General features: G+C 44.8%; 1 long non-coding RNA gene across 1 annotated transcript in view; it reads right to left on the reverse strand.

The window, feature by feature from the left end:
• The window catches only part of LOC144223459 (uncharacterized), a 171941-nt gene that overhangs the window by 20496 nt on the left and 129916 nt on the right, over nt 1-21529 (reverse strand). The window lies entirely within an intron of this gene.

Below are 21529 nucleotides of genomic sequence, written 5' to 3' on the forward strand. Positions count from 1 at the left end.
TCGGCAGCTGTGATTTTCCATCAGCTGCATCTCATTATCCTGTCAGGGCTCCTCCTGCCCATCGATGAGAAACAATGTGTAATCACTTGCGACTGATTGCAAATCACTCTCCACGGCCCGCGAGAGCCTTGGCCCATGACCACGTGGCCTAGACTGGCAAGTGGTCCTCAGGCCCGGGGGAGCTCCAGGAGTTTAGAGCGCAATGGCCGTCCTGACTTCCTTGGGTGAGGTGAGGAAAGGGGAGCGGGTTTAAGAGGAATATTGGCTGGTCACACACCCCACAGAACTCTCCAGAGTCAGGTTCAGACTAGCTATATCGTAGAACTCATTTCAGAGACAGAAAAACATCCCAGACTCTTCCCCTCATGGAGAACTAGATGGATTCTAGAATTCTAGAACAAACAGTTTGGTAGGAGCATGGACCACATCTTTTCTAATGGAGATAGTAGAGCAGACTTCTAGAACTAGGCCCTGAAGGCCCTCAGATCTGACTCAGATTCTGATTATTACCATCCATATGACACTGGGCAAGTTGCTGAATCTGTTCGAGCCTCAGTTTTCTTATCTGTGAAATGGGAATAATAGTAGTACCAAGCATTTAGAGATGTTTTAATGATTAAACGAGATCACAGATGCAAACATTTTTAGAATTTGCTGAAAGCCAAAGGTTGGTATTAATATAATTTGAAGTTGAAAAAGATACTTATTTCTTGGGGCACCTGGGGGGCTCAGTTGTTTAAGCATCCGACTCTTAATTTCGGCTCAGGTCATGATCTCATGGTTCCTGAGATCGAGCCCCAAGTCAGACTCTCGCTGACAGTGTGAAGCCTGCTTGGGATTCTCTCTTTCCATCTCTCTCTGCCCCTATCCCGCTAGCATGCTTTCTCTCTCTCTCTCTCTCTCAAAATAGATTAATAAACTTTTAAAAAGGCATTCATTTCTAAGTATTGGATATCAGCACCCATACTGTACCCTCTTTCCAACTAAAGGAAATAAAAAAAAACATGACAGAAAAATCCCAAGTTCCAAATATGTTTTCTACCCAAAACTATACTACTCCTATAAGGCACAATAGAGGCAGATAAACATAGTCAAATACACACGGAAAAGGAGTTTATGGACCTCGAAACACATGAGCACAAAAAACGAATGAGGTTTGTCATAGCTGGACGTTAGAATCACCTGAAGAACCTAAAATAAATATCTACAACCAGCCAGCCCCTACCTTAGACCATCAAAACCAGAATGTCTCGGGGTGAGGCTTTAATTCCCTGCGATCCACCTCCTCCCTGACCCCCTGCCTGCCAGGTAATCGTAACGGATGGCCAGGGTCAGAGCTATAGTTTTGAAGAGATCTGAGAGATACTGCAATTATAAAACATGTCCAACTTTCTTTAAAAGTAGCGCTTCCGATACTTCATTGACAGAGCAATCATACATCTCTTCTCATCTCTCTTCCTCCCCTTCTTCCTCCTTCCCTCCTCCTCCTCCTTGGAAACACGTGCTGAGAAACCATGCTCGAAACCTTCTCCAGCTTCCCACCTGGGTGGAAGGCTTTCTGACTTTATCTTGCTCTGGCGCTAAAGAGCTCCCGGGAGTCAGGGAAATGAGGGAACAGTCTATAATTACCCTGATTATTGCCAACAAGAATGCCCAGAAAAAGCAGAGTCACGGACATGCCCAGACCGTTCTGCCGGCATCTAGAGAGCTCGCAGCAACCCAGCTGGGAAAGAGCTGGCAACTGGCGGAAGAAGTAATGAGTCTGGGAGGTCTCAATGCCAAGGTGATGGGCTCCTTGGTGTTAGCAAGTGACTGAGCATCTTGCTTCTGAGGGCAGATGTCAGGGCTGTCTTCTCCTGTCGCTGAAGACTGGAAAGTCTTTTCAAGGGTCCCAGAAAAGGAAAGGGGGTGTTTGATCTCTTGCGGAGGCTTTGTTTTGTTGTTTTTCATTTGACTGATTGTCTGTTGTCAGCTCCCTGAAAAATCACCATGCAACTTGTTGGTAAGGCAAAGCATACCAAGGGAGATACCTCCCTGGAGAGAGTTTGGCAACATCTCGGAGAACAGGCGACAAGGTCAGAATTTACCAAGAATTGGAAGTTTGGCTTAAGGTAGTTCCTTTAATCTGGGGACTTGATGGGTAAGGATCATACACACAGTTTAGGACTGGGGGTACCCAGTAAGGATTCAGGACTCTTTGGTCACCCCTTGTCTGTTGATACTTCCCACGGTGGGTCTTCAGGGAGACTTGTGCAATGAATAATCATTTCATGATAATGTATTACAGACAGTAAGTCGTGTGTGTGTGTGTGTGTGTGGGGGTGGCTTCATTTTTCGATGTCCACGCTGTGTGTGTGCTGCGGGGTCAGAGGAGGAGCAAATAACTTCATTTTCTACTTTGAACTTATTTTTATTACAGCGAGGGAGAATTTTCTTTCAGACCCGAATCTCCTGAAAGTGTTATGCTTCCCCTGAAAACCTTTTGATTTTGCCTTTTGGATATTGCAAAGCTTGGGATTCATCTTGTTTCCTTCCGTATTTTTGCCTCATGGAAGTTCAGAGCCAAATCACCTTCAGCAAATGTAAATCACACCACTTTCAGACACACCCACGGCCCTCTGGTCTGTGCCGATCCCAGTCTTAGTGTTTTTGTTGTGTGTTTGTTGTTAGCAATGGCGGGTGAAATGTACATTGGGGTTCTGTGTTGCCTCCTCACTCCCTGGGAGAAAGGAAATAGATGCCTGGAGAAGGAGGCCCTATTTGTGAGTCTGGGTGTCCCTAGGCTGTGGTTCTGGGTACAAATGGCTTGAAATTTAATAGGAGAGAATCCCAGAGGGTATCAATCAGTCAAGAAGAAAAACTCGACTTTTTAATTTAGCAGTTCCCAATTTGGGAATTTTTTTTTGCCTCCCAGACCTTTATTTTAAAATATTCCTTTCACTTGACATTTGTGTGAACAATTGGGCTTTATTCTTTTAATTTGAATAGTCACAACCATTTGTCATATGCTGAAATATATATGTAGTTGCCATATGATTTCAAGTATAGAAACTATTTCAAGTATACAGAAAAACATGGAGACTAACACAACTTAGCCAGCGCAGTCATCACTCAACTTTGTGAAATCTAAACTTTTCTTCTGACAGTATTCACTTTAATATTTTGCCCAAATAATGCATTCTTACAAAGACAGTTAAAATCCACTGTATCCACCCCCATTTCATCCCTCTCCCTCTCGTTTTTGTTTATTAATTTTTTTTTAAGTTTTGCTCATTTTTGAGAGACAGAGAGAGATAGAGTGTGAGCAAGGGAGGGACAGAGAGAGGAGACATGGAAGAATATGAATCAGGCTCCAGACTCTGAACTGTCAGCACAGAACCAGAGGCAGACTTGAACCCATGAACCATAAGATCATGACCTGAGCTGAAGCCTGCTGCTTAACTGAGTGAACCACCCACGTGCCCCAATCCCTCGCTCTCTCTCTTGCCAGAAATAACCAATTATCCTGATTTTGGTGATTATTATTCTGCCTCAAGGTTTTATACCTTTACTAAATATATGAATTCCATGAACAATATACTCGTGATATATTTATATTTTAAGTTTCATCTAACCAATAACCTCCTGCAACTTTCTTTTTTTTTTTTCATTTCCTATTATGTTTGGGAGATTGATTCATTCATTTTGATACATGTACTTCTGATTGATCTATTCTGTCTGCTGAGAGCATTTTATGGTGTGAGTACACCAATTCGCTTCTGCATTCTCCTGTAGATGGGCATCTGGGTGGCTTCGCATTTGTGGCCAGTATAAATATTCCAGGTTACACAGCAGTGAACATTCTGGTCTCTGCATATCTTGCACACGTGTGCCAAGTTATCTCCAGGGCATCATCCTAGACGTGGAACTGCTAGGTCTCTGTTCATGTCATTTTCAATTTGACTCAATTTTGCTAAACTACTCTTCAAAGTGATTGTAAAGAATTCTACTCCCGTCAGAAGATGTCTGTGCATCCCTTTTGTTCTGTGTCCTTGCCAGCACTTGGTATTGTTAGACTTTTCACTTCTAGACTCTGTTATGAATCTGGAATGGTCTGTTAGTGCCGATTTTGTTTGAATTTCCTTTATTTCTAGTGACATTGGGCATCTTCTCATTGACTTTCTTACTTTTTGGGTTTTCTCTTCTGTGGCCTACCTACTCATATATTTTGCTCATTTTATTATAGGCTTCTTTGCTCTTTTCTTACTGTCCATAGGATATGGGGACCAATACTTTGATGATTATAAATGTGGTGCTATTATTTTCTCGTTGTCCTTTTAGCTTTGTTTATAGCACCTTTTGCTGTACATAATTTTCAAATTTTAATAAAGCCAAACTTATCAGTAATTTCCTATGGGTATTATGCTTTTTTGAGTCATGGTTAGGAAATCTTTCCCTAATGTAAGGCATCTGGGTACTCTCCCATATAATCTTCTAAGTTTTAAAAATTTTGCTTTCTACATGTAGGTCTTAGTCCACCTGGAATTGTGTGTGTGTGTGTGTGTGTGTGTGTGTGTGTGTGTGTGTGGAATGAGGAAGGGATCTCATTTGTCTTCTTTTGGAAAAACAGTTGTATCAGGATTCTTGATTATGTAGTCAATCCCTACCACTCCCAACCCATTGGATTCTGTGCCTATTATATTCTAGGTCAAGTTTCCATAAATGTTTGGCTCTGTTTTGGAGATTTCTGTTGGTTTATTTTTCTTTCCCTCTAACACTGCCACAGTTGCTATAGACTTATAATAAACCTTTATACCTGCTAAATCTTACCTTAATCTTACTTTATTCTATGTATTGGAAATGACCTTGACTCTTTTTTCCTTTCATCTCCCCTATGATATGTCAGTATTTTCTTCTCAAGTTCCTTGCTATGGTTTTGACTGGAATTACTTTGAATTTAAATGTAGATCAACTGGGAAGAATTGCCCATTTATAATCTGTTCCCCATCACCATGATCTATGTTTTCATATACTGTGATTTTCTTTTATGACTTTTTTATGACATTTTCTATTTTTTATCATAGAGTTAGACTTTTTCTGTGTTTATCATTTTTATTAAAACATTTTAAAATATATTTATTTTTAGAGAGAGAGACAGCATGAGCAGGGAAGGGACAGAGGGGGGAGGGAGGGAGAGAGGAAGAGGGAGAAGAGAGAGAGAGAGAGAGAGAGAAAGAGAGAAGCCCAAGCAGGTTCTGCACTGCCAGCACAGAGCCCAATGCGGGGCTTGAACTCCCAAAACCATGAGGTCATGACCTGAGCCAAAACCAAGAGTTGGATGCTTAACCGACTGAGGTACCCAGGTGCCCCATTCTGTATTTATTATCTAGTTGCTAGTGTAAATAACACTAATTTGATCATATGTTTTGTAATGACGTACTATTGATGAATAAGGACACAACTGATTTGTGTGTATTGGGCTTGAACCCAGCAACTTTGGTGACCTCTCTTATCAGTTTCAATATTTTGTATCTGAAATGCTTTTAAGTGTGAGTGGGGTAGGGGTGTGCCAAAATGTCAAATTAGTTGCTTCTAGGTAAGGTGATTGTAGGTATGATTTATTTTTGCTTCTTTATACTTGTCAATACTTTAAATTTTGGATACTAAGTAACCTCTCCTTAGTAATTAGGGGAAGAACTGAAAAGTTAATTAACCATAGTGTCCGCAAAAGCCATCTTTTGATTAATACTTATACTTGTCAAGCATGCACTAAGCGGTTTGTATACATAATTTGATCTTGATCCTGACAGTCCCCTTGCATAGAAGATATTTCCTGTCACATTTTTAAACAGGAAAACTGAGGCACAGATCCACTTGCTTCAGTAGCCACCCACCCACTAAATAGTTGAGCTGGGTTTCACGGTGCTATGGCATTTTCTAGGCAAACTCAGAAGGACGCTAGTAGTGGATTTTGCTTTACTGAATTTATGTACAGAGGGTTAGTTCATCATTGACAGGGCTGTTTGCCCTTATCTCTGGGCAGAGCCTCAGGGACCCCAGGGAAGACAGCTTTACAAAGACAATCTGGTGGGGCTGCAGCCTCCTGGGTCCTCCATGGTTGTGGGGAAATCAGGATGGCGACCAGTGGGATGGGGGCAGGGACCTAAAAAGGAAAACCAAAGCTGGAAAGGATGAATGAAACCCACGAAGGTCAAGCTTTTCTAGATCCCTTGACTGGCAAGAATGCCACATAGCAATCGCACTATTAGGAAAAGGAAGCCTGTCCCTTGAGGGTGATGATTTGGCCTTTGTCTTTCGTCTTCCTAAAGGTGAATAATGATAAATCGGACTTGAAAGGATTTCAGTTATCTAAACCCACTGGTGTGCTATAGCAGAGACCGGGGAAGAAATATGGGATGATACAAAGTGACTTATTGCCTTTTGTAAATCTGTTTCCAGGGCATTAATGATCCCGGAATGTTAAAATACAACTTCTAGTAATTGCGTCTAAGTCACAAGCCGTCTGTCTGGCCAGATAACGCAGGTAGAAGCTATCTCTGGAAGAATCTTTATCAACCGCTATCACCACCCACAAGGCCTCACAATTGTGTCCTAGAAACCCCTGTCTCCGTTTATTTGTCACCCGCTCCCCCTGGCCCCTCCCTGCCGCCCCTCTGCTCTGCCCTAGGATGGTGTTAGGACCTTTGTAGGCTCTATGCATGGTTGCCCTCATGGCGCCTTCCTCCATAAAAAAATAATCTAAATATTATATTTATGCCTGCACTGAGGTAATGAGGAATATAATCCAGGCAGGATTCGATAGTACATGCTCATTATAATTATATTCACTTTTTTTCTGCTGACTTTAAAAGAAGTTAAAATTAAAACTTAACTTTAATTTTAATTTTAACTAGACTGACTTTAAAAGAAGTTAAATTAAAATTTCGGTGGGTCCTGAAAAGCATTGCAGCTCCTGGAAACTGGGTGTCCTGTACCTGAAAGTGAAATGGGCCTCTTCCCTCCCTCCTTTCCTTTCGTCCTTTCCTCCTTCCTTCTTTTCTCCCCTTTATTCTATTTCTTCCTTCCTTCCTTCCTTTCCTCTCTTTCTCTTTCTCTCTTCCTCTCTTCTTTCTTTCTCTCTCTCCCTCTGTCTCTTTCTTTCCTCCTCTCTATTGTTTTCTGTATTTTCTCCTTTCTTGTCTAGACGTGGCATACTAACTTAAAGAAAACAAGTTTTCAGTTTCTTCTACATCTTGCTTGCAATCTTTTCTGTCCTAAGAGAAAACAAATAGGACATTTCCTTCAGTTTCCTTAAAACAAAACAACAACAAAAACAAAAATCTAACTATGAATCTACATTCTTGCCTGGAATCCTAACTGGCTTGGTTTTTTTTTTTTTTTTCATCCCATCATCTGGAGCTTACATTTGCTATATGTTTTTCTTTTTTTCTAGCTCCACTTAGATACCAGGACCATTCATGAGGAGCCAGAAGGAGCTGTTAGCAATCATCCCTAACACCGGCTCAACTTCTTCGTGCATCTGTTTTCCTTTAGAGTTTAGACACTCAGGATCTCTGTTGGCATGAAGGATGACATGGGAGAGTGTGAAGTGACAGATGCATGCCCCATCCTGTCGCAGAAGAACAGAGCCACTCAGGGACCCGGTGGCCCGGGGTGTCCTCACAGGTGCCACGGGTTTCCTCTTGTTTCTTGGGCAGCAGCTAGAATTTCCAAACTGGTTTCCACTGCTCTTAGAACAGCACCCGTGTACTCAGAAATGGCTCTTAGGAGTCACGGGACCTTCTTCTTCTTTGCTTTTCTAAGAGATAACTTTCCTGATATAGTGTTGGAGCCAAAAAGAGGAACTCTATCACCTACTCAGCCCACGTAATGCAGGAAAGCCCCGACTCCCTTGAATTGCAGGATCGTGACTCTTTGGGGGCCCAAGCAGGGGGCCAAAGAGGGTCAGGCTTGCCTGTCCTTGTCCATGGGCTGGTGGTTTACAACCTCACAACGTGGTCCAGGTTTGAGCGAATGCACGATCTAATACTGGATCTGTAGCGGCGCCCCCCTACGCCGCACCCTTCTAGCCTCGGGGTGAAGGACGGTGGGCTCCCTGTCGCCAAGCGGCTTCTGCGGCAAGTTTGCGCCTGCCTGACACTAGACCCCAGGCACCTCTGTTCCGGAAGGTGGACGTGAGCTGTGGGCAGAGAGGTCAGAGCTTCTGTTATTTATGCAGCGTGCAGTCTCCTTACATTTCACATTATTTCACCCTGTCGGGGGGTGGCTGGGGAAGGAGACGGCCAAGAGTTACGATCAAGGACGGTTGGATGTAACTGCTCAGTGAATCATTTAGCGGGATCTGCACCAATTTCCTCCATCGACTCTTCCTTTCTCAGTCTTTGTGATAATAGAGACTCTTCATTGAGTGATTACAAAGAGCTGGCCGGTGGGCTGGGTCACAGCTGTGAACACATCGTGCTATAGATGTTGTAACAACATACAGAAGGAGGCATCAGTCTCTTTAGTTCACTGTGAGGAAACTGAGTCTCAGAGAAGAGGACTTGTGGGAGGGGGAACTGGCAGAGATCTAGCCAGTTCTTAATCTTAAATCTGTGAGGTTGCTTGATTTCTTTTTTTAAACATTTAGTTATCTTTGAGAGAGAGAGACAGAGAGACAGAGATGGAGACAAAGCATGAATGGGGGAGAGTCAGAGACAGAGGGAGACACAGAATCAAAGCAGGCTCCAGCCTCTGAGCTGTCAGCACAGAGCCTGACATGGGGCTCAAACCCACGAGCTGTGAGATCATGACCTGAGCCACTAGGAAGCTGAGAGAGGCAGGAAGTATGATAAAAAAAAAAAGAAGAAAAAAAAAAAAGAAAAAGAAAAGAGTGATGGCCATAATGAACAGCATTTTGCTCAATTCTGGGCAAGTCTTGTGCTGTGTGACTCTAATTAAAATCTGACTGGTTTGGTCCAAAGGAGATACTACTTTCTATAGAACATGGATTTGATCTCCTTAAATGAACACTGAAATGATGTCTACGTTATGAAAACAGCAATGAGCTGTTCCTTGTGGACTTTAACTGAACAGCTTTTGATCTGAGCTAACGTAGGTACTGTTTATCTCTCTGTTTCCAGTATCTAGGCGATACTTAACACTGGTCCTGCCCAGAGATACCTTGAGAAATTTTAGGGACAACAAAACAACGAAAAATGTTTGCCCAGCCCTAAGTGCATTTTGGAATTATATTGGTTTAGAATGGTACTTGGAAAACAGCTACCTCTTTGAGTTCTTCAGGTGACGTATATGAGGGCCACCATTCCTTCCAACTGAATGTCTACAGCTTTGCAAAACTGCCATCCTTCCTCAGAGCCTTCACACACACTGTTCCCTCTTCCTAGAATTCTTTTCCCTCCAGGCTTTACCTGGCAGCATTGTACTCATCTCTCAGGTCTCAGTGAAACATCTCTTTCAATGAGAAACCTCCTCCCCGACGGATGAGCAGACCCTATGGCAGCTTCCATGATTCATGTTCCTGTGTTCACACACTATACAATCCATTCTTCTTGAGGTAGGTGAAGTCTTGACTTGCCAATGGCCATTGAATACTGCCTAGGTGAAGGGGTTTTGCAGATATAATTAATGTCCCAAATTAGTTGATTTTATGTTCGACAAAAGGAGATTATCTTGCCTTTCTGGGCCCCCACTTCATCAGGTGAAGGCCCTTAAAAGAGACGAAGCATTTCCTGAGACAGACTTTTCTTGTGGGTTTGATGAAATAGGTGGCCATAGCCAGGTAACGAGGTCTTTATGGCAAAAAACTGAGTTGAATCTGGGCTCCCAGGGTGATCTCCAGCCAATAGTACAAGAAGTCTGGGACCCTTGGTCATACAACCACAGGGAAATCAATTCCACCAATGATTTGAATAAGCTTGGAAGGACATGGGTCCCCATTTTAGCCTTCAGATGAGAACATGACCCAGCCAACTCCTTGGCTGCAAGCTTGTAAGACCCCGAGCTGGACCCTGCTGTGTTCCTATTCCAGGCTTCCCACGGAGTCCAGCCCACATCCTCCTCCTGGCCTTCTTTCTGGCATTTCCCCCTTGCCCTGCAGCAGGGTTGGGCAAACTACAGCCCGCGGGCCAAATCCTGGCTAACAACTAGCACCTAAACACTTTATGTAATCCATGAGTTATTTTTGTATGTGCTTGGAACAAAATTTTTAAAGAAAACTATCTGATGGCACTTAAAGATTCTATAAGATTCAGAGTTCTGAGACTATAAATAAAGTTTTATTGGAGCCCAGCCACACCCATCGGTTTACAAGATGCCTGTGCTGGTGTTCTTAGCACGGCAGCAGAGTTGAGCAGTATGGACCACAGAGACAAAATTATTTACTATGTGGCCTTTTATAGTAAGAGTCGGTCAACCTCTGACCTAGAGCTTGAGAGTTATAGATGGAGATGATAAAGCAGAACAAGCTTTTTCCACCTGCTTTCCTCGGAGGTCAAGCATGGGAGTTGAGTGCAAGTAGTGTGGGGGGAGCACCTGAGGAAGGTGGAACAGACACCGGGGTGCACAGAGGCAGCAGCGCTGTGGGTGAAGCGCTGTGCCCTTCCAATGGCACTTGGACAGTCACTCAGGTCTTACGAAAGATGTTTTATTTATTTATTTTTTAAGCTTATTTATTTTGAGAGGGCGGGGAGAGACAGAGAATCCCAAACAGGCTCTGCTCTGTCAGCACAGAGCCCCATGCAGGGCTCTATTTCACAAACCATGAGATCATGACCTGAGCCAAAACCCAGAGCCAGACGCTTAACCCACTGAGCCACTCAGGTGCACCAAGGAAGACATTTTAAGATCCTGTGTGACATTCCCTGAAGCCTCTCAGAAACTATTGGGGGCAATTCTAGAAAGATCTGAGGGCTTATATGATATGCCAGTGGAGATGAGTCAGCAAAAGTTTGTATCAATATTAATGTCACTTCATTTGAACCGACTGCTTGTTGAGGGGTGGGGAAAATCCCCTTTGAGCTGAACTGCCAAGACATCCTGGCGGCTGGCCACAGACTCGACTCAGCAGCTCAGAAACATGGCCCATGTCTCCGTGCCCAAAATGAATCTGAAAGCAGAGGCAGTTTTCAAAAATGTGAAGTCCAAAAAAAACATACTTTGTCCAAAACATTCACCTAAATAAATCAGAAACAATGTTTATTACTGTGCATTTTCTGGGTCTTTTGAGTTGTTTTCTCTACATGCATTCCCTGATTATTGAAGTAATGTGTAGTCATTGCGGAAAAGTGCAGGACTTGATAGCAGAGTCGAAAGGGTTATAATCGCACCATTCAGAAGCAATTGATTTAAACTCTGGGGCTATTTCCTTTGTATTTCTCTATTTTCTTCCTTCTTCCCATCCTTCTTTCTTCTTCTTTCTCTTTTACTTCTGCCGCTTCTGCTATTGTTTTGCACAGAGAAGATCATACTATCTGTGGATTTTTTACTTTTCTGTTTTTCTTGCCTTTTTATATACTGCATACATCATTTCTAAGATTATTGAAAATTTGTTGTGGACTAATATTTCTCAATGCGGGGCATGGGTAGTTTGGTCCCCCAGGGGGCATTCAGCAATGCTTAGAGGCATTTTTAGTTGTCTTTATTGGGGCGTGGAGGGAGCTGGTCTTAAATATCCTATACTACACAGGGCTGTTCCCCACAACAAAGAAGTATCCAATTCCCAGTGTCAACAAAGCACTGGTGTTGAGAAATTCCGCTGTAGGTATGTAATTTTTGTTTTTTTAATTATTTTTTTTAATGTTTATTTACTTTTGAGAGAGAGAAGATGAGAGAAAGTGAGCAGGGGAAGGGCAGAGAGAGACAGAGACACAGAATCCAAAGCAGGCTCCAGGCTCTGAGCTGTCAGCACAGAGACCAACATGGGGCTTGAACTCACAGAGCATGAGATCACAAGCTGAGCTGAAGTCGGACGCTTAACCGACTGAGCCACCCAGGCGGCCCTGTAGGTGCATAGTTTTTTATTGAGGTGTCATCAACATGTTATATTAATTTCAGGTGTACAACATAGTGATTCAACATTATATACATTATGATCACCACGGTAAATTTAGCTACCGTCCATCACCATACAAAGCTGTTGCAATATTATGAACTCTTTTCCCTCTGCAGGACATCACATCCCTATGTCTTATTTATTTTATACCTGGAGGTCTATACCTTGTACAGTCTGACATTTCACTTAGCATGACACCTTCTAGGTCCATCCATATTGTTGCAAATGGCAAGATTTTATTCTTTTTTTATGGCTGAGTAACATTTCACTACATATAGATATAGATAGATATAGATATAGATATGGATATGGATAGATGTGGATATAGATATAGATATAGGTATAGGTATAGATAGATACGGGTATAGATAGAGATATAGGTATAGATATATAAATCTCACATTTTCTTTATGCATTCGTCTATGCATGGACCTTTGGGCTGTCCATCTTGGCTACTGTAAATAATGTTGCAATGAACATAGAGGTGCATGTATTTTCCCAAGTTAGTGTTTTGTTTCCTTTGGATAAATACCCAGAAGTGGAATTCGTAGAGAGTAGAGTCTTTTTTTTTTATTTTTAAAGGGACCTCCATACTGTTTTCAATAGCGGCTGCATCATTTCATGTTCCCACCAACAGCGCACAGGAGTTCTCTTTGCTGCACATCCTTGCCAACCTTGTTGTTTCTTGTCTTTTTGATATTAGCCAATCTGACAGGTGTGAGGTGACATCTCCTTGTGGTTTTCATTTCGTAGATATCACTTTTGATGTTGCGCATTGTTGTTATTGTTTGAAAGCCTTTTATTTATTTCAACATAGTTGTCTGTTGTTGGGTATTTATTTTGATTTTTTTAAACTTTTTTTTTTAATGTTTTATTTATTTCTGGGGGGGGGGACAGCGTGAGCAGGGGAGGGTCAGAGAGAGAGGGAGACACAGACTCTGAAATAGGCTCCAGGCTCTGAGCTGGCAGTCAGCACAGAGCCCGACGCGGGGCTCGAACCCACGAACCGCGAGATCGTGACCTAAGCGAAAGTCGGGCACTTAACCGACTAAGCCACCCAGGCGCCCCTTTGATTTTTTAAACCTAATCCAAATAGCATCAAAACATGCTCATGTGTTTTGAATTAACGTGAAGCATTAATATTCCTCTCTTTTCCTTATAAATGCTGAAGCGAGTTGAAGCCGTGAATATCCCAAGTGTCAGGGGACCAGGGCTCAGCAGTAGGTGTGGGCTCCCCCAAAGCAAGGCCTGTATGGTTCTTTGTAGTCTCAGGGCCCAGCAGGCAGCCTGGAACATAATAGTTTCTCCATAAAAACAGATGCTATACAGTGGTTAATAATGTTTGTAAATGCTTGCTGGTGGGCAAGGATTCTCAGGTTTGTCTACATAGCATTCAGTCCACCGTGTCCTTTCGTTTCTTTCTGTGAACTTTGTTGGCTCTGAGGACTGGTACTTAGGAAGCAGATGTTAAGTCACTTGGTTGCTTTTGTGGTATTCTGCCAACATCATGGGGGGCTCGGAGATGTCGTGTTAGCGTATAATTGTTATGCTACATCAGCAACCGTAGAGCAGAAAGGCATTGGTGCAGACACAGAGACTGAGCAGCTCATTTTACAGATAAGAATACTGAGGCCTGGAAGGGAAATGGCTCCGCTAAGGTTTATATCCCCTGACCTGTCGGGTGCGCGGACAGTCAGAGAGAACGACTGCCTCTGGGGCCACTGTGCTCTCCCTTCGAAACGCCGGGGAGAAGCCCTACAGGGGCCCCTTGGCCTTGCTCTGTATCAGCTGTGGGGCTCCAGGCCACAGGGAGCCAGCAGCCGCACACCACGCCTGTGCACAGAAGCCGGCAGGCCCTCCCCAGCAAGGCCCGGACACGGTCTGCTCTCCCGGCCCTGGGCCACTGTGGCCCCCGCCCCCCAAGTCAGCCCCGTCTCCCCTGAGCTGCAGATCCATCTAAGTTTCTCCAAGTGTGCTCATGGGCCGCGTGCACCAAGAGCCCGGGGACTCCTGGGTGCCACCCACAATGTGCCCACTATTTTATAAAAGCTTCCTAGTGGCTTCTCATGCGTGCTGGGGTTGGAGCAGCAGCGGGCTAGGCCGGGGCCAACAGATTTATTTATTTTCTTTAAAGGACCGTACGGTCTCTGTTCTAGTGACTCGGGGGCACGAAAGCAGCCACGGACAGTACATGACGGCACGGCTGGCTTTGGCCTCCGCGCCGGCCTCGGAAGAGGTCATCCGAAAGAACGTGAAGCCTAATCCTCGGGGAAGTTGGTGTCCATTCTCATTTGACAGAAGGAGACTCCAGGAGACACCGGCTGGGCTGCAGGTCTGTAGGTCTGCGTCTGATTTTGAGCTCTGCTCCCATCTCCTTGCGTGGGCTTGGCAGCTCCCTCCCTGCGTCCCTCCCTTCCCTAGGACTGAGTCCCCACCTTGTACCGGCTGACCTCTTCATTCTCTATCTGCTCAGCTGGCACGCCTCCTTGCCTTCTCCTCCATCGGGTGGCATCCGGGGGTCCCAGCAGGGGAGGTCTGCTGCCTGTGTGGGGCTCAGTGTAGGGAAGGAAGGGTGGGGGCCCTTGCTTGGCCAGGGTTCACCTCCCAGCAGCTTCTGGGAGCAGCTCTGGGCTTCTGGGCACAGTCTGGAGCTCCCAGGGCCAGGGGTGAGTCACTCAGCAGGGCCAGGACTTGCCCTGCTCACCCCTCCCTGCAGGCGCTGCCCTCCAAGGCTCCCGTGCCGCCCTGCTGGCTCTGAGAGGATCGCAGGCTCATGTGTCACATGCTTCAAGAGCAGGGACTGTCCCACCACTCTTTCCATCCTCAGACCTCAGGCCTGTGTTTGTATACACCAGGAGCTTCATCAATGCACGTCCAACAAAGTTCAGAAAAGCAGGTCCCATTTCGTGCTTTCCATAGCAGGTAGTGACCTTTTGGAGACTCTTGCCCCCAACAAGTAGAAAGAGCGGAACTATGACTTTATTGTAGGGAAACTGAGGCTCCTGGAAGCTCAGAGGCCCCTGGTGGGTTGTGCTCATTTACCCCAAACTCTGCCTTCATTTTTTTCCCTTTCTTCCTCTGTCACAAAATCCCTGTCTCCCAGCGGCGGGCCTCGTCCGTGGTGTGACCTTGGGCACCCCTTTTCCTCAAGTTCTGTCTTGGGATTGTGGTCCTCATACTGGAGACTGCCTCTGAGGGCCTCGGGCAGCCCGGTGTGGGCTCAGGTTTCAGGGTCGCCCGAGAGCGAGAGTGGGGATCGGTGGGGTTCAGGAGACAACGTCCAGGGAGCTGCTGCGGGCGGTCTGTGGCTACCCTGGGGCACACTGCTCCCTGCTTTCTGGCCCCCTTTGCTGACCTTTGCTGAGAACCTCAGCCAGCACCTCCATGCACACTGCTCCCAGCTACCTTCTTACTTAAGAAGAGTTTCCGGAGACTGACTCCATGTCGGAGTTTGCTCTCAGCACTGAAGACGCATTGGAGGATTTAGGGATGCTCCTTCCCTCGAGAGGGACACTGTTCACTTCATGCCCCACGTAGTCTTCCAGGACGTCAGTTGAAGACCTCTATGATTAGGCCATTCTGGAAATTCAAACTCAATCACCTACAATGTGTTTCTTGGGGCGTCTGGGTGGCTCAGTTGGTTAAGTGTCTGACTCTTGGTTTTGGCTCAGGTCATGATCTCACGGTTTGTGAGTTCGAGCCCTGTGTTGGGATTCTCTCTCTCTTTCTCTGTAAGCAAACTTTAAAAAAAAAAAAAAAAAGCCATTTCTTGTTCTCTCTCCTCCTGCCACTGCCTCGCCCTGACCCTGCTCTCATCAGAGCACCAGAACTCTGTCCTGACACCCAGTTTCCACGTGTGCCCTGCATCACCTGCTCCAGCCACGCAGGCGTCCAGCCTTCTTGACAGTCCATCTGCCACATTGGTCTCCTTCCTTGGGTCTTGTCTTCACTTGCAGGATGCTTAGAGGCTTGTGCCAGACATCCGCAGGAGACGCTCACTTTGCCGCACTGAGCCACTCTCTCCTTATTTTAACAGGCCTCTAGTGCCCTGTTTCTCAAGCCACGCCACGCACTGGGATCCCCCAGAAATCCTGCGGAAATGAGGTTCCAGTTTTGGAAGATGGCCTGACATATCGCAGATGATGTTCAGGTTCTGCTGCATGGGTGTCACTTGGAGAAGCAGGGTCCCAGAGCATGTGGCTTCCTCTCTGGAACTCCCCTTCTCTTAGTTTCATTGACTGTCAATCACTAGCCTAAACCCCTCCAGTTAGACTGGCAGTCAGGGCCTACACCTGTTGGTCGGTGGCTTTCTCATTTGTATTTTATCTCCTGCTTCATAAATTCTTCTTCTTCTTCTTTTTGGCTCACCGGTCTCCTTCACACCCCATTTCCCATCTTGGTTCATGTATCTTTCACACCAAGAATGCCACTGTCTTTCTCTCCATTTGTATAATCCTTACTTATCCTTCAAGTTAAGCCGAAGTCCTATCTCCTCCACTTCTCTGGTCCACAGACCCCTAGCCAGGTCTGGAGTTCCTGAGACACACACCCTTCAACACACTTCTCTGATAAGTCTCAGTAGCTGCCAATTTAATGGTGGTGCCCTGTCTGCCCAGCTAACTAGGTGTTGAGTACCTTGTGGCCATCACTGCACAGTATCTACATGACAGTGCCTGGTCCATAATCGAAATCAAACAAACAGTACTAATAATGGCTTTTATTGTCCATCTTTTATTGATGGAAGTTACGATTTTTTTGTTGTTGAGACCACTAAGCTTTGGGGTACTTAGTCTTTAGGGTACTTCTATCCTTCTTACAAATGTATTGGTTCCTCTTCCTGGAACATCACTTTCTGTGTCCGTTCATCCCTTACCTGGTTAACAATCATTTACTGTATGGGTCTCCTCACAGATGGTCTCCAATCAGTTCAGTCCTTTCCAGATTGGTTTCTTTTATCTGATGTCATTTGCATAGCACTCTGTATACCTCTTTTGTGCTACAAATCACATTTGGAATTATTTCCATTTGACTAGTGTTCCCGATTATTTCTTCCTTTCCCTGTGAGAAGATCGTATGTCCTTGCCTGTTATTACATGGCCTGCAATTCCTCTTTAGGAGGTGAACATTCTTCATCCCATTTATATGAAGCCTGGCCATGGACTTGATCTGGGCGAAGGATGTGAGAGGAAGTGACGTATGTCATAACCCAGGGAGCTGTAGAAACCACTAGTGTGTGATTGAACCACTATGTGCTTTCCCTCTATAACAAACAAGCATGCCCTGGATAGAAACTGCTCCTTTGGTTTAGATCTAAAATTGAAGAAGAAACAGATAAAACCATGGAGCAGAAGCTATCCAATGCACAGAGGACCTGCAACACGAGGGATAAATATTCTTTTGTTATTTGAGCCATTGAGACATGGGGGTTGCTTGTTCATACAGCATAACCTATCTAAAGCTGACTGATACAAGGTCTAGCTACCCTGACAGATTACTAGCTATGGAAGGTCAGTGACAAGTTTACCTTATCTACCAGTGACTGCTCTTGACCTGCAAGTGTGCTTGTAACTACAGGCCCTTTGGTAGATACTTGTCTGATTGAAACACTCCTCTGATGAGCTTATCTGTAATGCCATCTATATATTAAATCAAACCTGCACGAAATCTTGCCTATAGACACTGTGCTCAATACTATTTTGTAAAAGGGGACACAGAGATGAATCAGATGCTGAATCTGCCCTACTGAAAAGATTCATTCCTGGGAGGCCTGGGGGGCTCAGTCAGTTAAGCATCCAACTTCAGCTCTGGACATGATCTCACAGTTCATGGGTTCGAGCCCCACATCGGGCTCTATGCTGACAGCTCAGAGCCTGGAGCCCGCTTTGGATTCTGTGTCTCCCTCTCTCTCTGCCCCTCCCCCACCCACACCATGTCTCTGTCTCTCTGTCTTTCAAAAATGAATAAGCATTAAAAAGATTTTTTAAAAAATTCATTCCATAAAGAAGTAAGAAAATCACGCTTTTAAATAAAGAAAAGACAACCATGCCTGATATCCACGAACTTGCAATACAGCCCATAGGCGTTTCTGCAGATTATGTTAATGATCCTAATTCTTTACCTTTGTCTGTACCATTTACTTTGTCATGTGACTTTTCAGTTCTTCTCACTGAAGGAGTGGAGTGTATTTCACTGCCCTTGACTTTCTCTTCAGCCACATTTCTGACTTTGGCCAAGAAAATGATGGTATGCCAGTTTCAAGCCTAGGCTTTAAGATGTGCTGTGTTCTTTTTGCTCTTTTGTGTGTCTGCCATTGGTGAGAGAAGACCACGTGGAGCAGAGGCAGGGTGACCCCACAGCTGGTCACCAGGAGTGTGAGTGACCCCATCAACACCAGCAAAGCCACTTTCATACCTAAAGGCCCTCCCGGCCTTTACTTCAATACCTCCAGTGGTTTCTTTTGATTTCTTTATTTAAATTCAAGTTAGTTAACACACAGTGTGGCTGTGGCTTCAGAAGTAGAGCCCAGGATTCATCTCTTCCACATGACACCCAGGTCTCATCTCGAAGAGTGCCGTCCTATGCCCTTCACTCATTTAACCCTTCCCCATCCACCCAGCAACACCCAGTTTGTTCTCTGCATTTAAGGGTCTCTATGTTTGTCTCCCCTTCTGTTTTTATCTTATTCTTCCTTCCCTTCCCCTATGTTCCTCTGCTGAGTTTCTCAAATTCCACAAATGAGTGAAATCTGATATCTGTCTTACTCTGACTTATCATTTAGCATAAATACCCTCTAGTTCCCTCCATGTTGTTGCAAATGGCAAGATTTCATTTTTTTTCACTACCAAGTACTATTCCATTGTATGTATATGTCACACCTTCTTTATCCATGCCTCAGTAGGTGGACATTGGGGATTTTCCATAATTTGGCTTCTGTTGATAACACTGCTATCAAGATTGGGGGGCATGTGCCCTTTGAATCGCATTTTTGTATCCTTTGGATAAATTCCTAATAGTGCAATTGCTGGATTGTAGGGTAGTTCTGTTTTTAACCTTTTGAAGAACCTCCATACTGTTTTCCAGAGTGGCTGCACCAGTTTGCATTCCCACCAAAAAGGGGAAACCTTTTTCCACATCCTCCCCAATATCTGTTGTTTCCTGAGTTGTTCGTTTTAGCCATTCTGACAGGTATGAGGTGGTATCTCAATGTGGTTTTGATTTGTATTTTCCTTCAGTGGTTTCTTTTAACCTATCAAGTCAAAATACAAATCCTTCACATGGTTCAGGATGACCCTTGTCTCTCCCTTATTCTCTCTGCGTTTAAAGTCACCATTCTGGGGCTCCGGGGTGGCTCAGTCGGTTAAGCATCTGATTCTGAATTTTGGCTCAGATCATGATCTCACAGTTTGTGGGTTTTGAACCCCACGTCAGGCTCTGTGCTGACAATGCAGAGCCTGCTTGGGATTCTTTCTCTCTCACTCTCTGCCCCTCCTGCTCTCTCTCTTTCAAAATAAACAAATAAACTTAAAAAAGTCACCATTTCTCCTTGGATCTCTGAATATATGAGCCTTCTCAAGTCTCTGAGTCCTTGTATATGTTGTTCTCTTGGCATAAAAAAAAAGATTTTTTTTTCCTCTTCTTTTTTTGTGTATAACCTCTACTTATCTTCCAGGTCTTCCCTAGAGTCTCTTCCTTAGAGAAGCTTCTCCCAACCTCTCTAAACAGGCTTAGGTATTTTTACCCTATGTTTCCATGGTGTCCATTCTCAGAGCCAATAGTAGACGGTAAAACTGTGCACACCTCTGTATCTGTACCGGTTCAAATATTGAAATGCTTTCATAATTGTTGATGGTTAGCTATTGCTCTTGCCCCCAAGGCCAAGTTCTGGCCACCCTGGCTCTCCCTGGGATACTGCCCCACCTGGCCCCCCATATATGCATAATCGGACAGCTGAAGATGGGTCCCCTCATGCTGCAGAGGACTTCCAGATCCGTGATTTGGGTTTACAGTCACCTCTGACTGGAATCAGTGAATTGTGATTGATCCATCTAGCCCATGCTCATATGACACGTTATGATTATTTGGCAAATAATATTGTTCCATTTGAATCTCCAGAAAGCAGGGACAAGAGGAGAGGGTCGTTAAGGCTAAGTCCCATCAGATTCACCCTGGAGACGACGCAGAGGTTTCCAGGGCACACGTGGATGGGACTGCGAAGCTGTGATGTTCTGGAGCCAGCTACGTTATGCTGAGACATCGTTGGGCCTCCTGGTCAGATTTTTACGCAGTTCGATCTCCATTTGTATGGTAAGCAGCCCCTGAGACCGTCCCCCGTGATCCTGCTACTTGATATCCATGTTCTTGTGTTATCTACTCTCCACAAGTGTGCACTGGACCCACTGACTCACATCTAACAGAGGGAGTGTGGCAGGAGTGATTGGATGTCCCTTCCAAGGTTAGGTTACAAAGATGACACTGCTCTTGTCACGCTCACTCTCTCTTTTCTGACTCTCTCAAGCAAAGTCAACTGCCATTTCACGTGCTACCTCATGGAGAGGCCTATGTGTCAATAAACGGAGGCCCTCGGCACATCGCCCACAAAGGACTGAAGGAGGACAATAGCGATGTTAATGAACTTGGAAGATCTCCCTCCATTGAACCTTCAGATGACTGTGCTGGCCAGCACCTTGACTGCAGCCTCAGAAGAAACCTCGAGACAGAGGCACCCAGCTAAGCTACCCTCGGTTCCTAACCCACAGATGCTGGTTTGGTTGTAAATCACTAGATGTTGGGGAACGATTTGTTATGCGGCAATAGGTATCTAATACAGTTTGTTAAGTGAGTAGTCCAACCTATTTTTAGCAGCAGAATACACTCACCTCCCTCACATGAATGGTCGGATCTCAATTCTACAGATTAGGTTTGGCTTGTATTTTGCTGCTTATGAATCTACACGCAAGTATTCACATCCCCTTAACACTCAATGAGACATACTGTGTGCCAGACATGAACTGCAGATTCCTGGCAATGTTGTGTTCATCTCCGCACCCCAGGATCTTATCCCATAAGAGCGATTCCATAACTATGTGTTGAGTTAAATTCTCTCACCAGTGGTTAGCTATTAAGACCTGCATTTTACTGAGAAAGGTGCCTAGGGCTTAAATGATTCAGAGAGGGTCACATAAATGGCATTAGGTCTTCCACACAAATTCTAACGCTGCCACGTGTGTACTCCAGAATTTCCATAGTGGGTAAAATAGCACACTGCAATCTGAAATGGCAGTGTCTCCCTTTCTCCCTAAAATACTAGCTCAACATAAGCAGGTGGCTTTTAAACATATTTTTATTCAAGGATTTCATCCAAAAAGTCTTTGTTATCCATCCCTCCCCCCTGCCCCCCGCCATGTCAAGTACAGTGAAATGGTCGTTACCATGTTTTCAATGGATTCCTGGGGTATAGTTCTTTACTGATGACATGTT

Source organism: Crocuta crocuta, unplaced genomic scaffold (genome assembly GCF_008692635.1).
Source record: "Crocuta crocuta isolate KB4526 unplaced genomic scaffold, BGI_CrCroc_1.0 scaffold61, whole genome shotgun sequence".
Taxonomy (NCBI): Eukaryota; Metazoa; Chordata; class Mammalia; order Carnivora; family Hyaenidae; genus Crocuta; species Crocuta crocuta.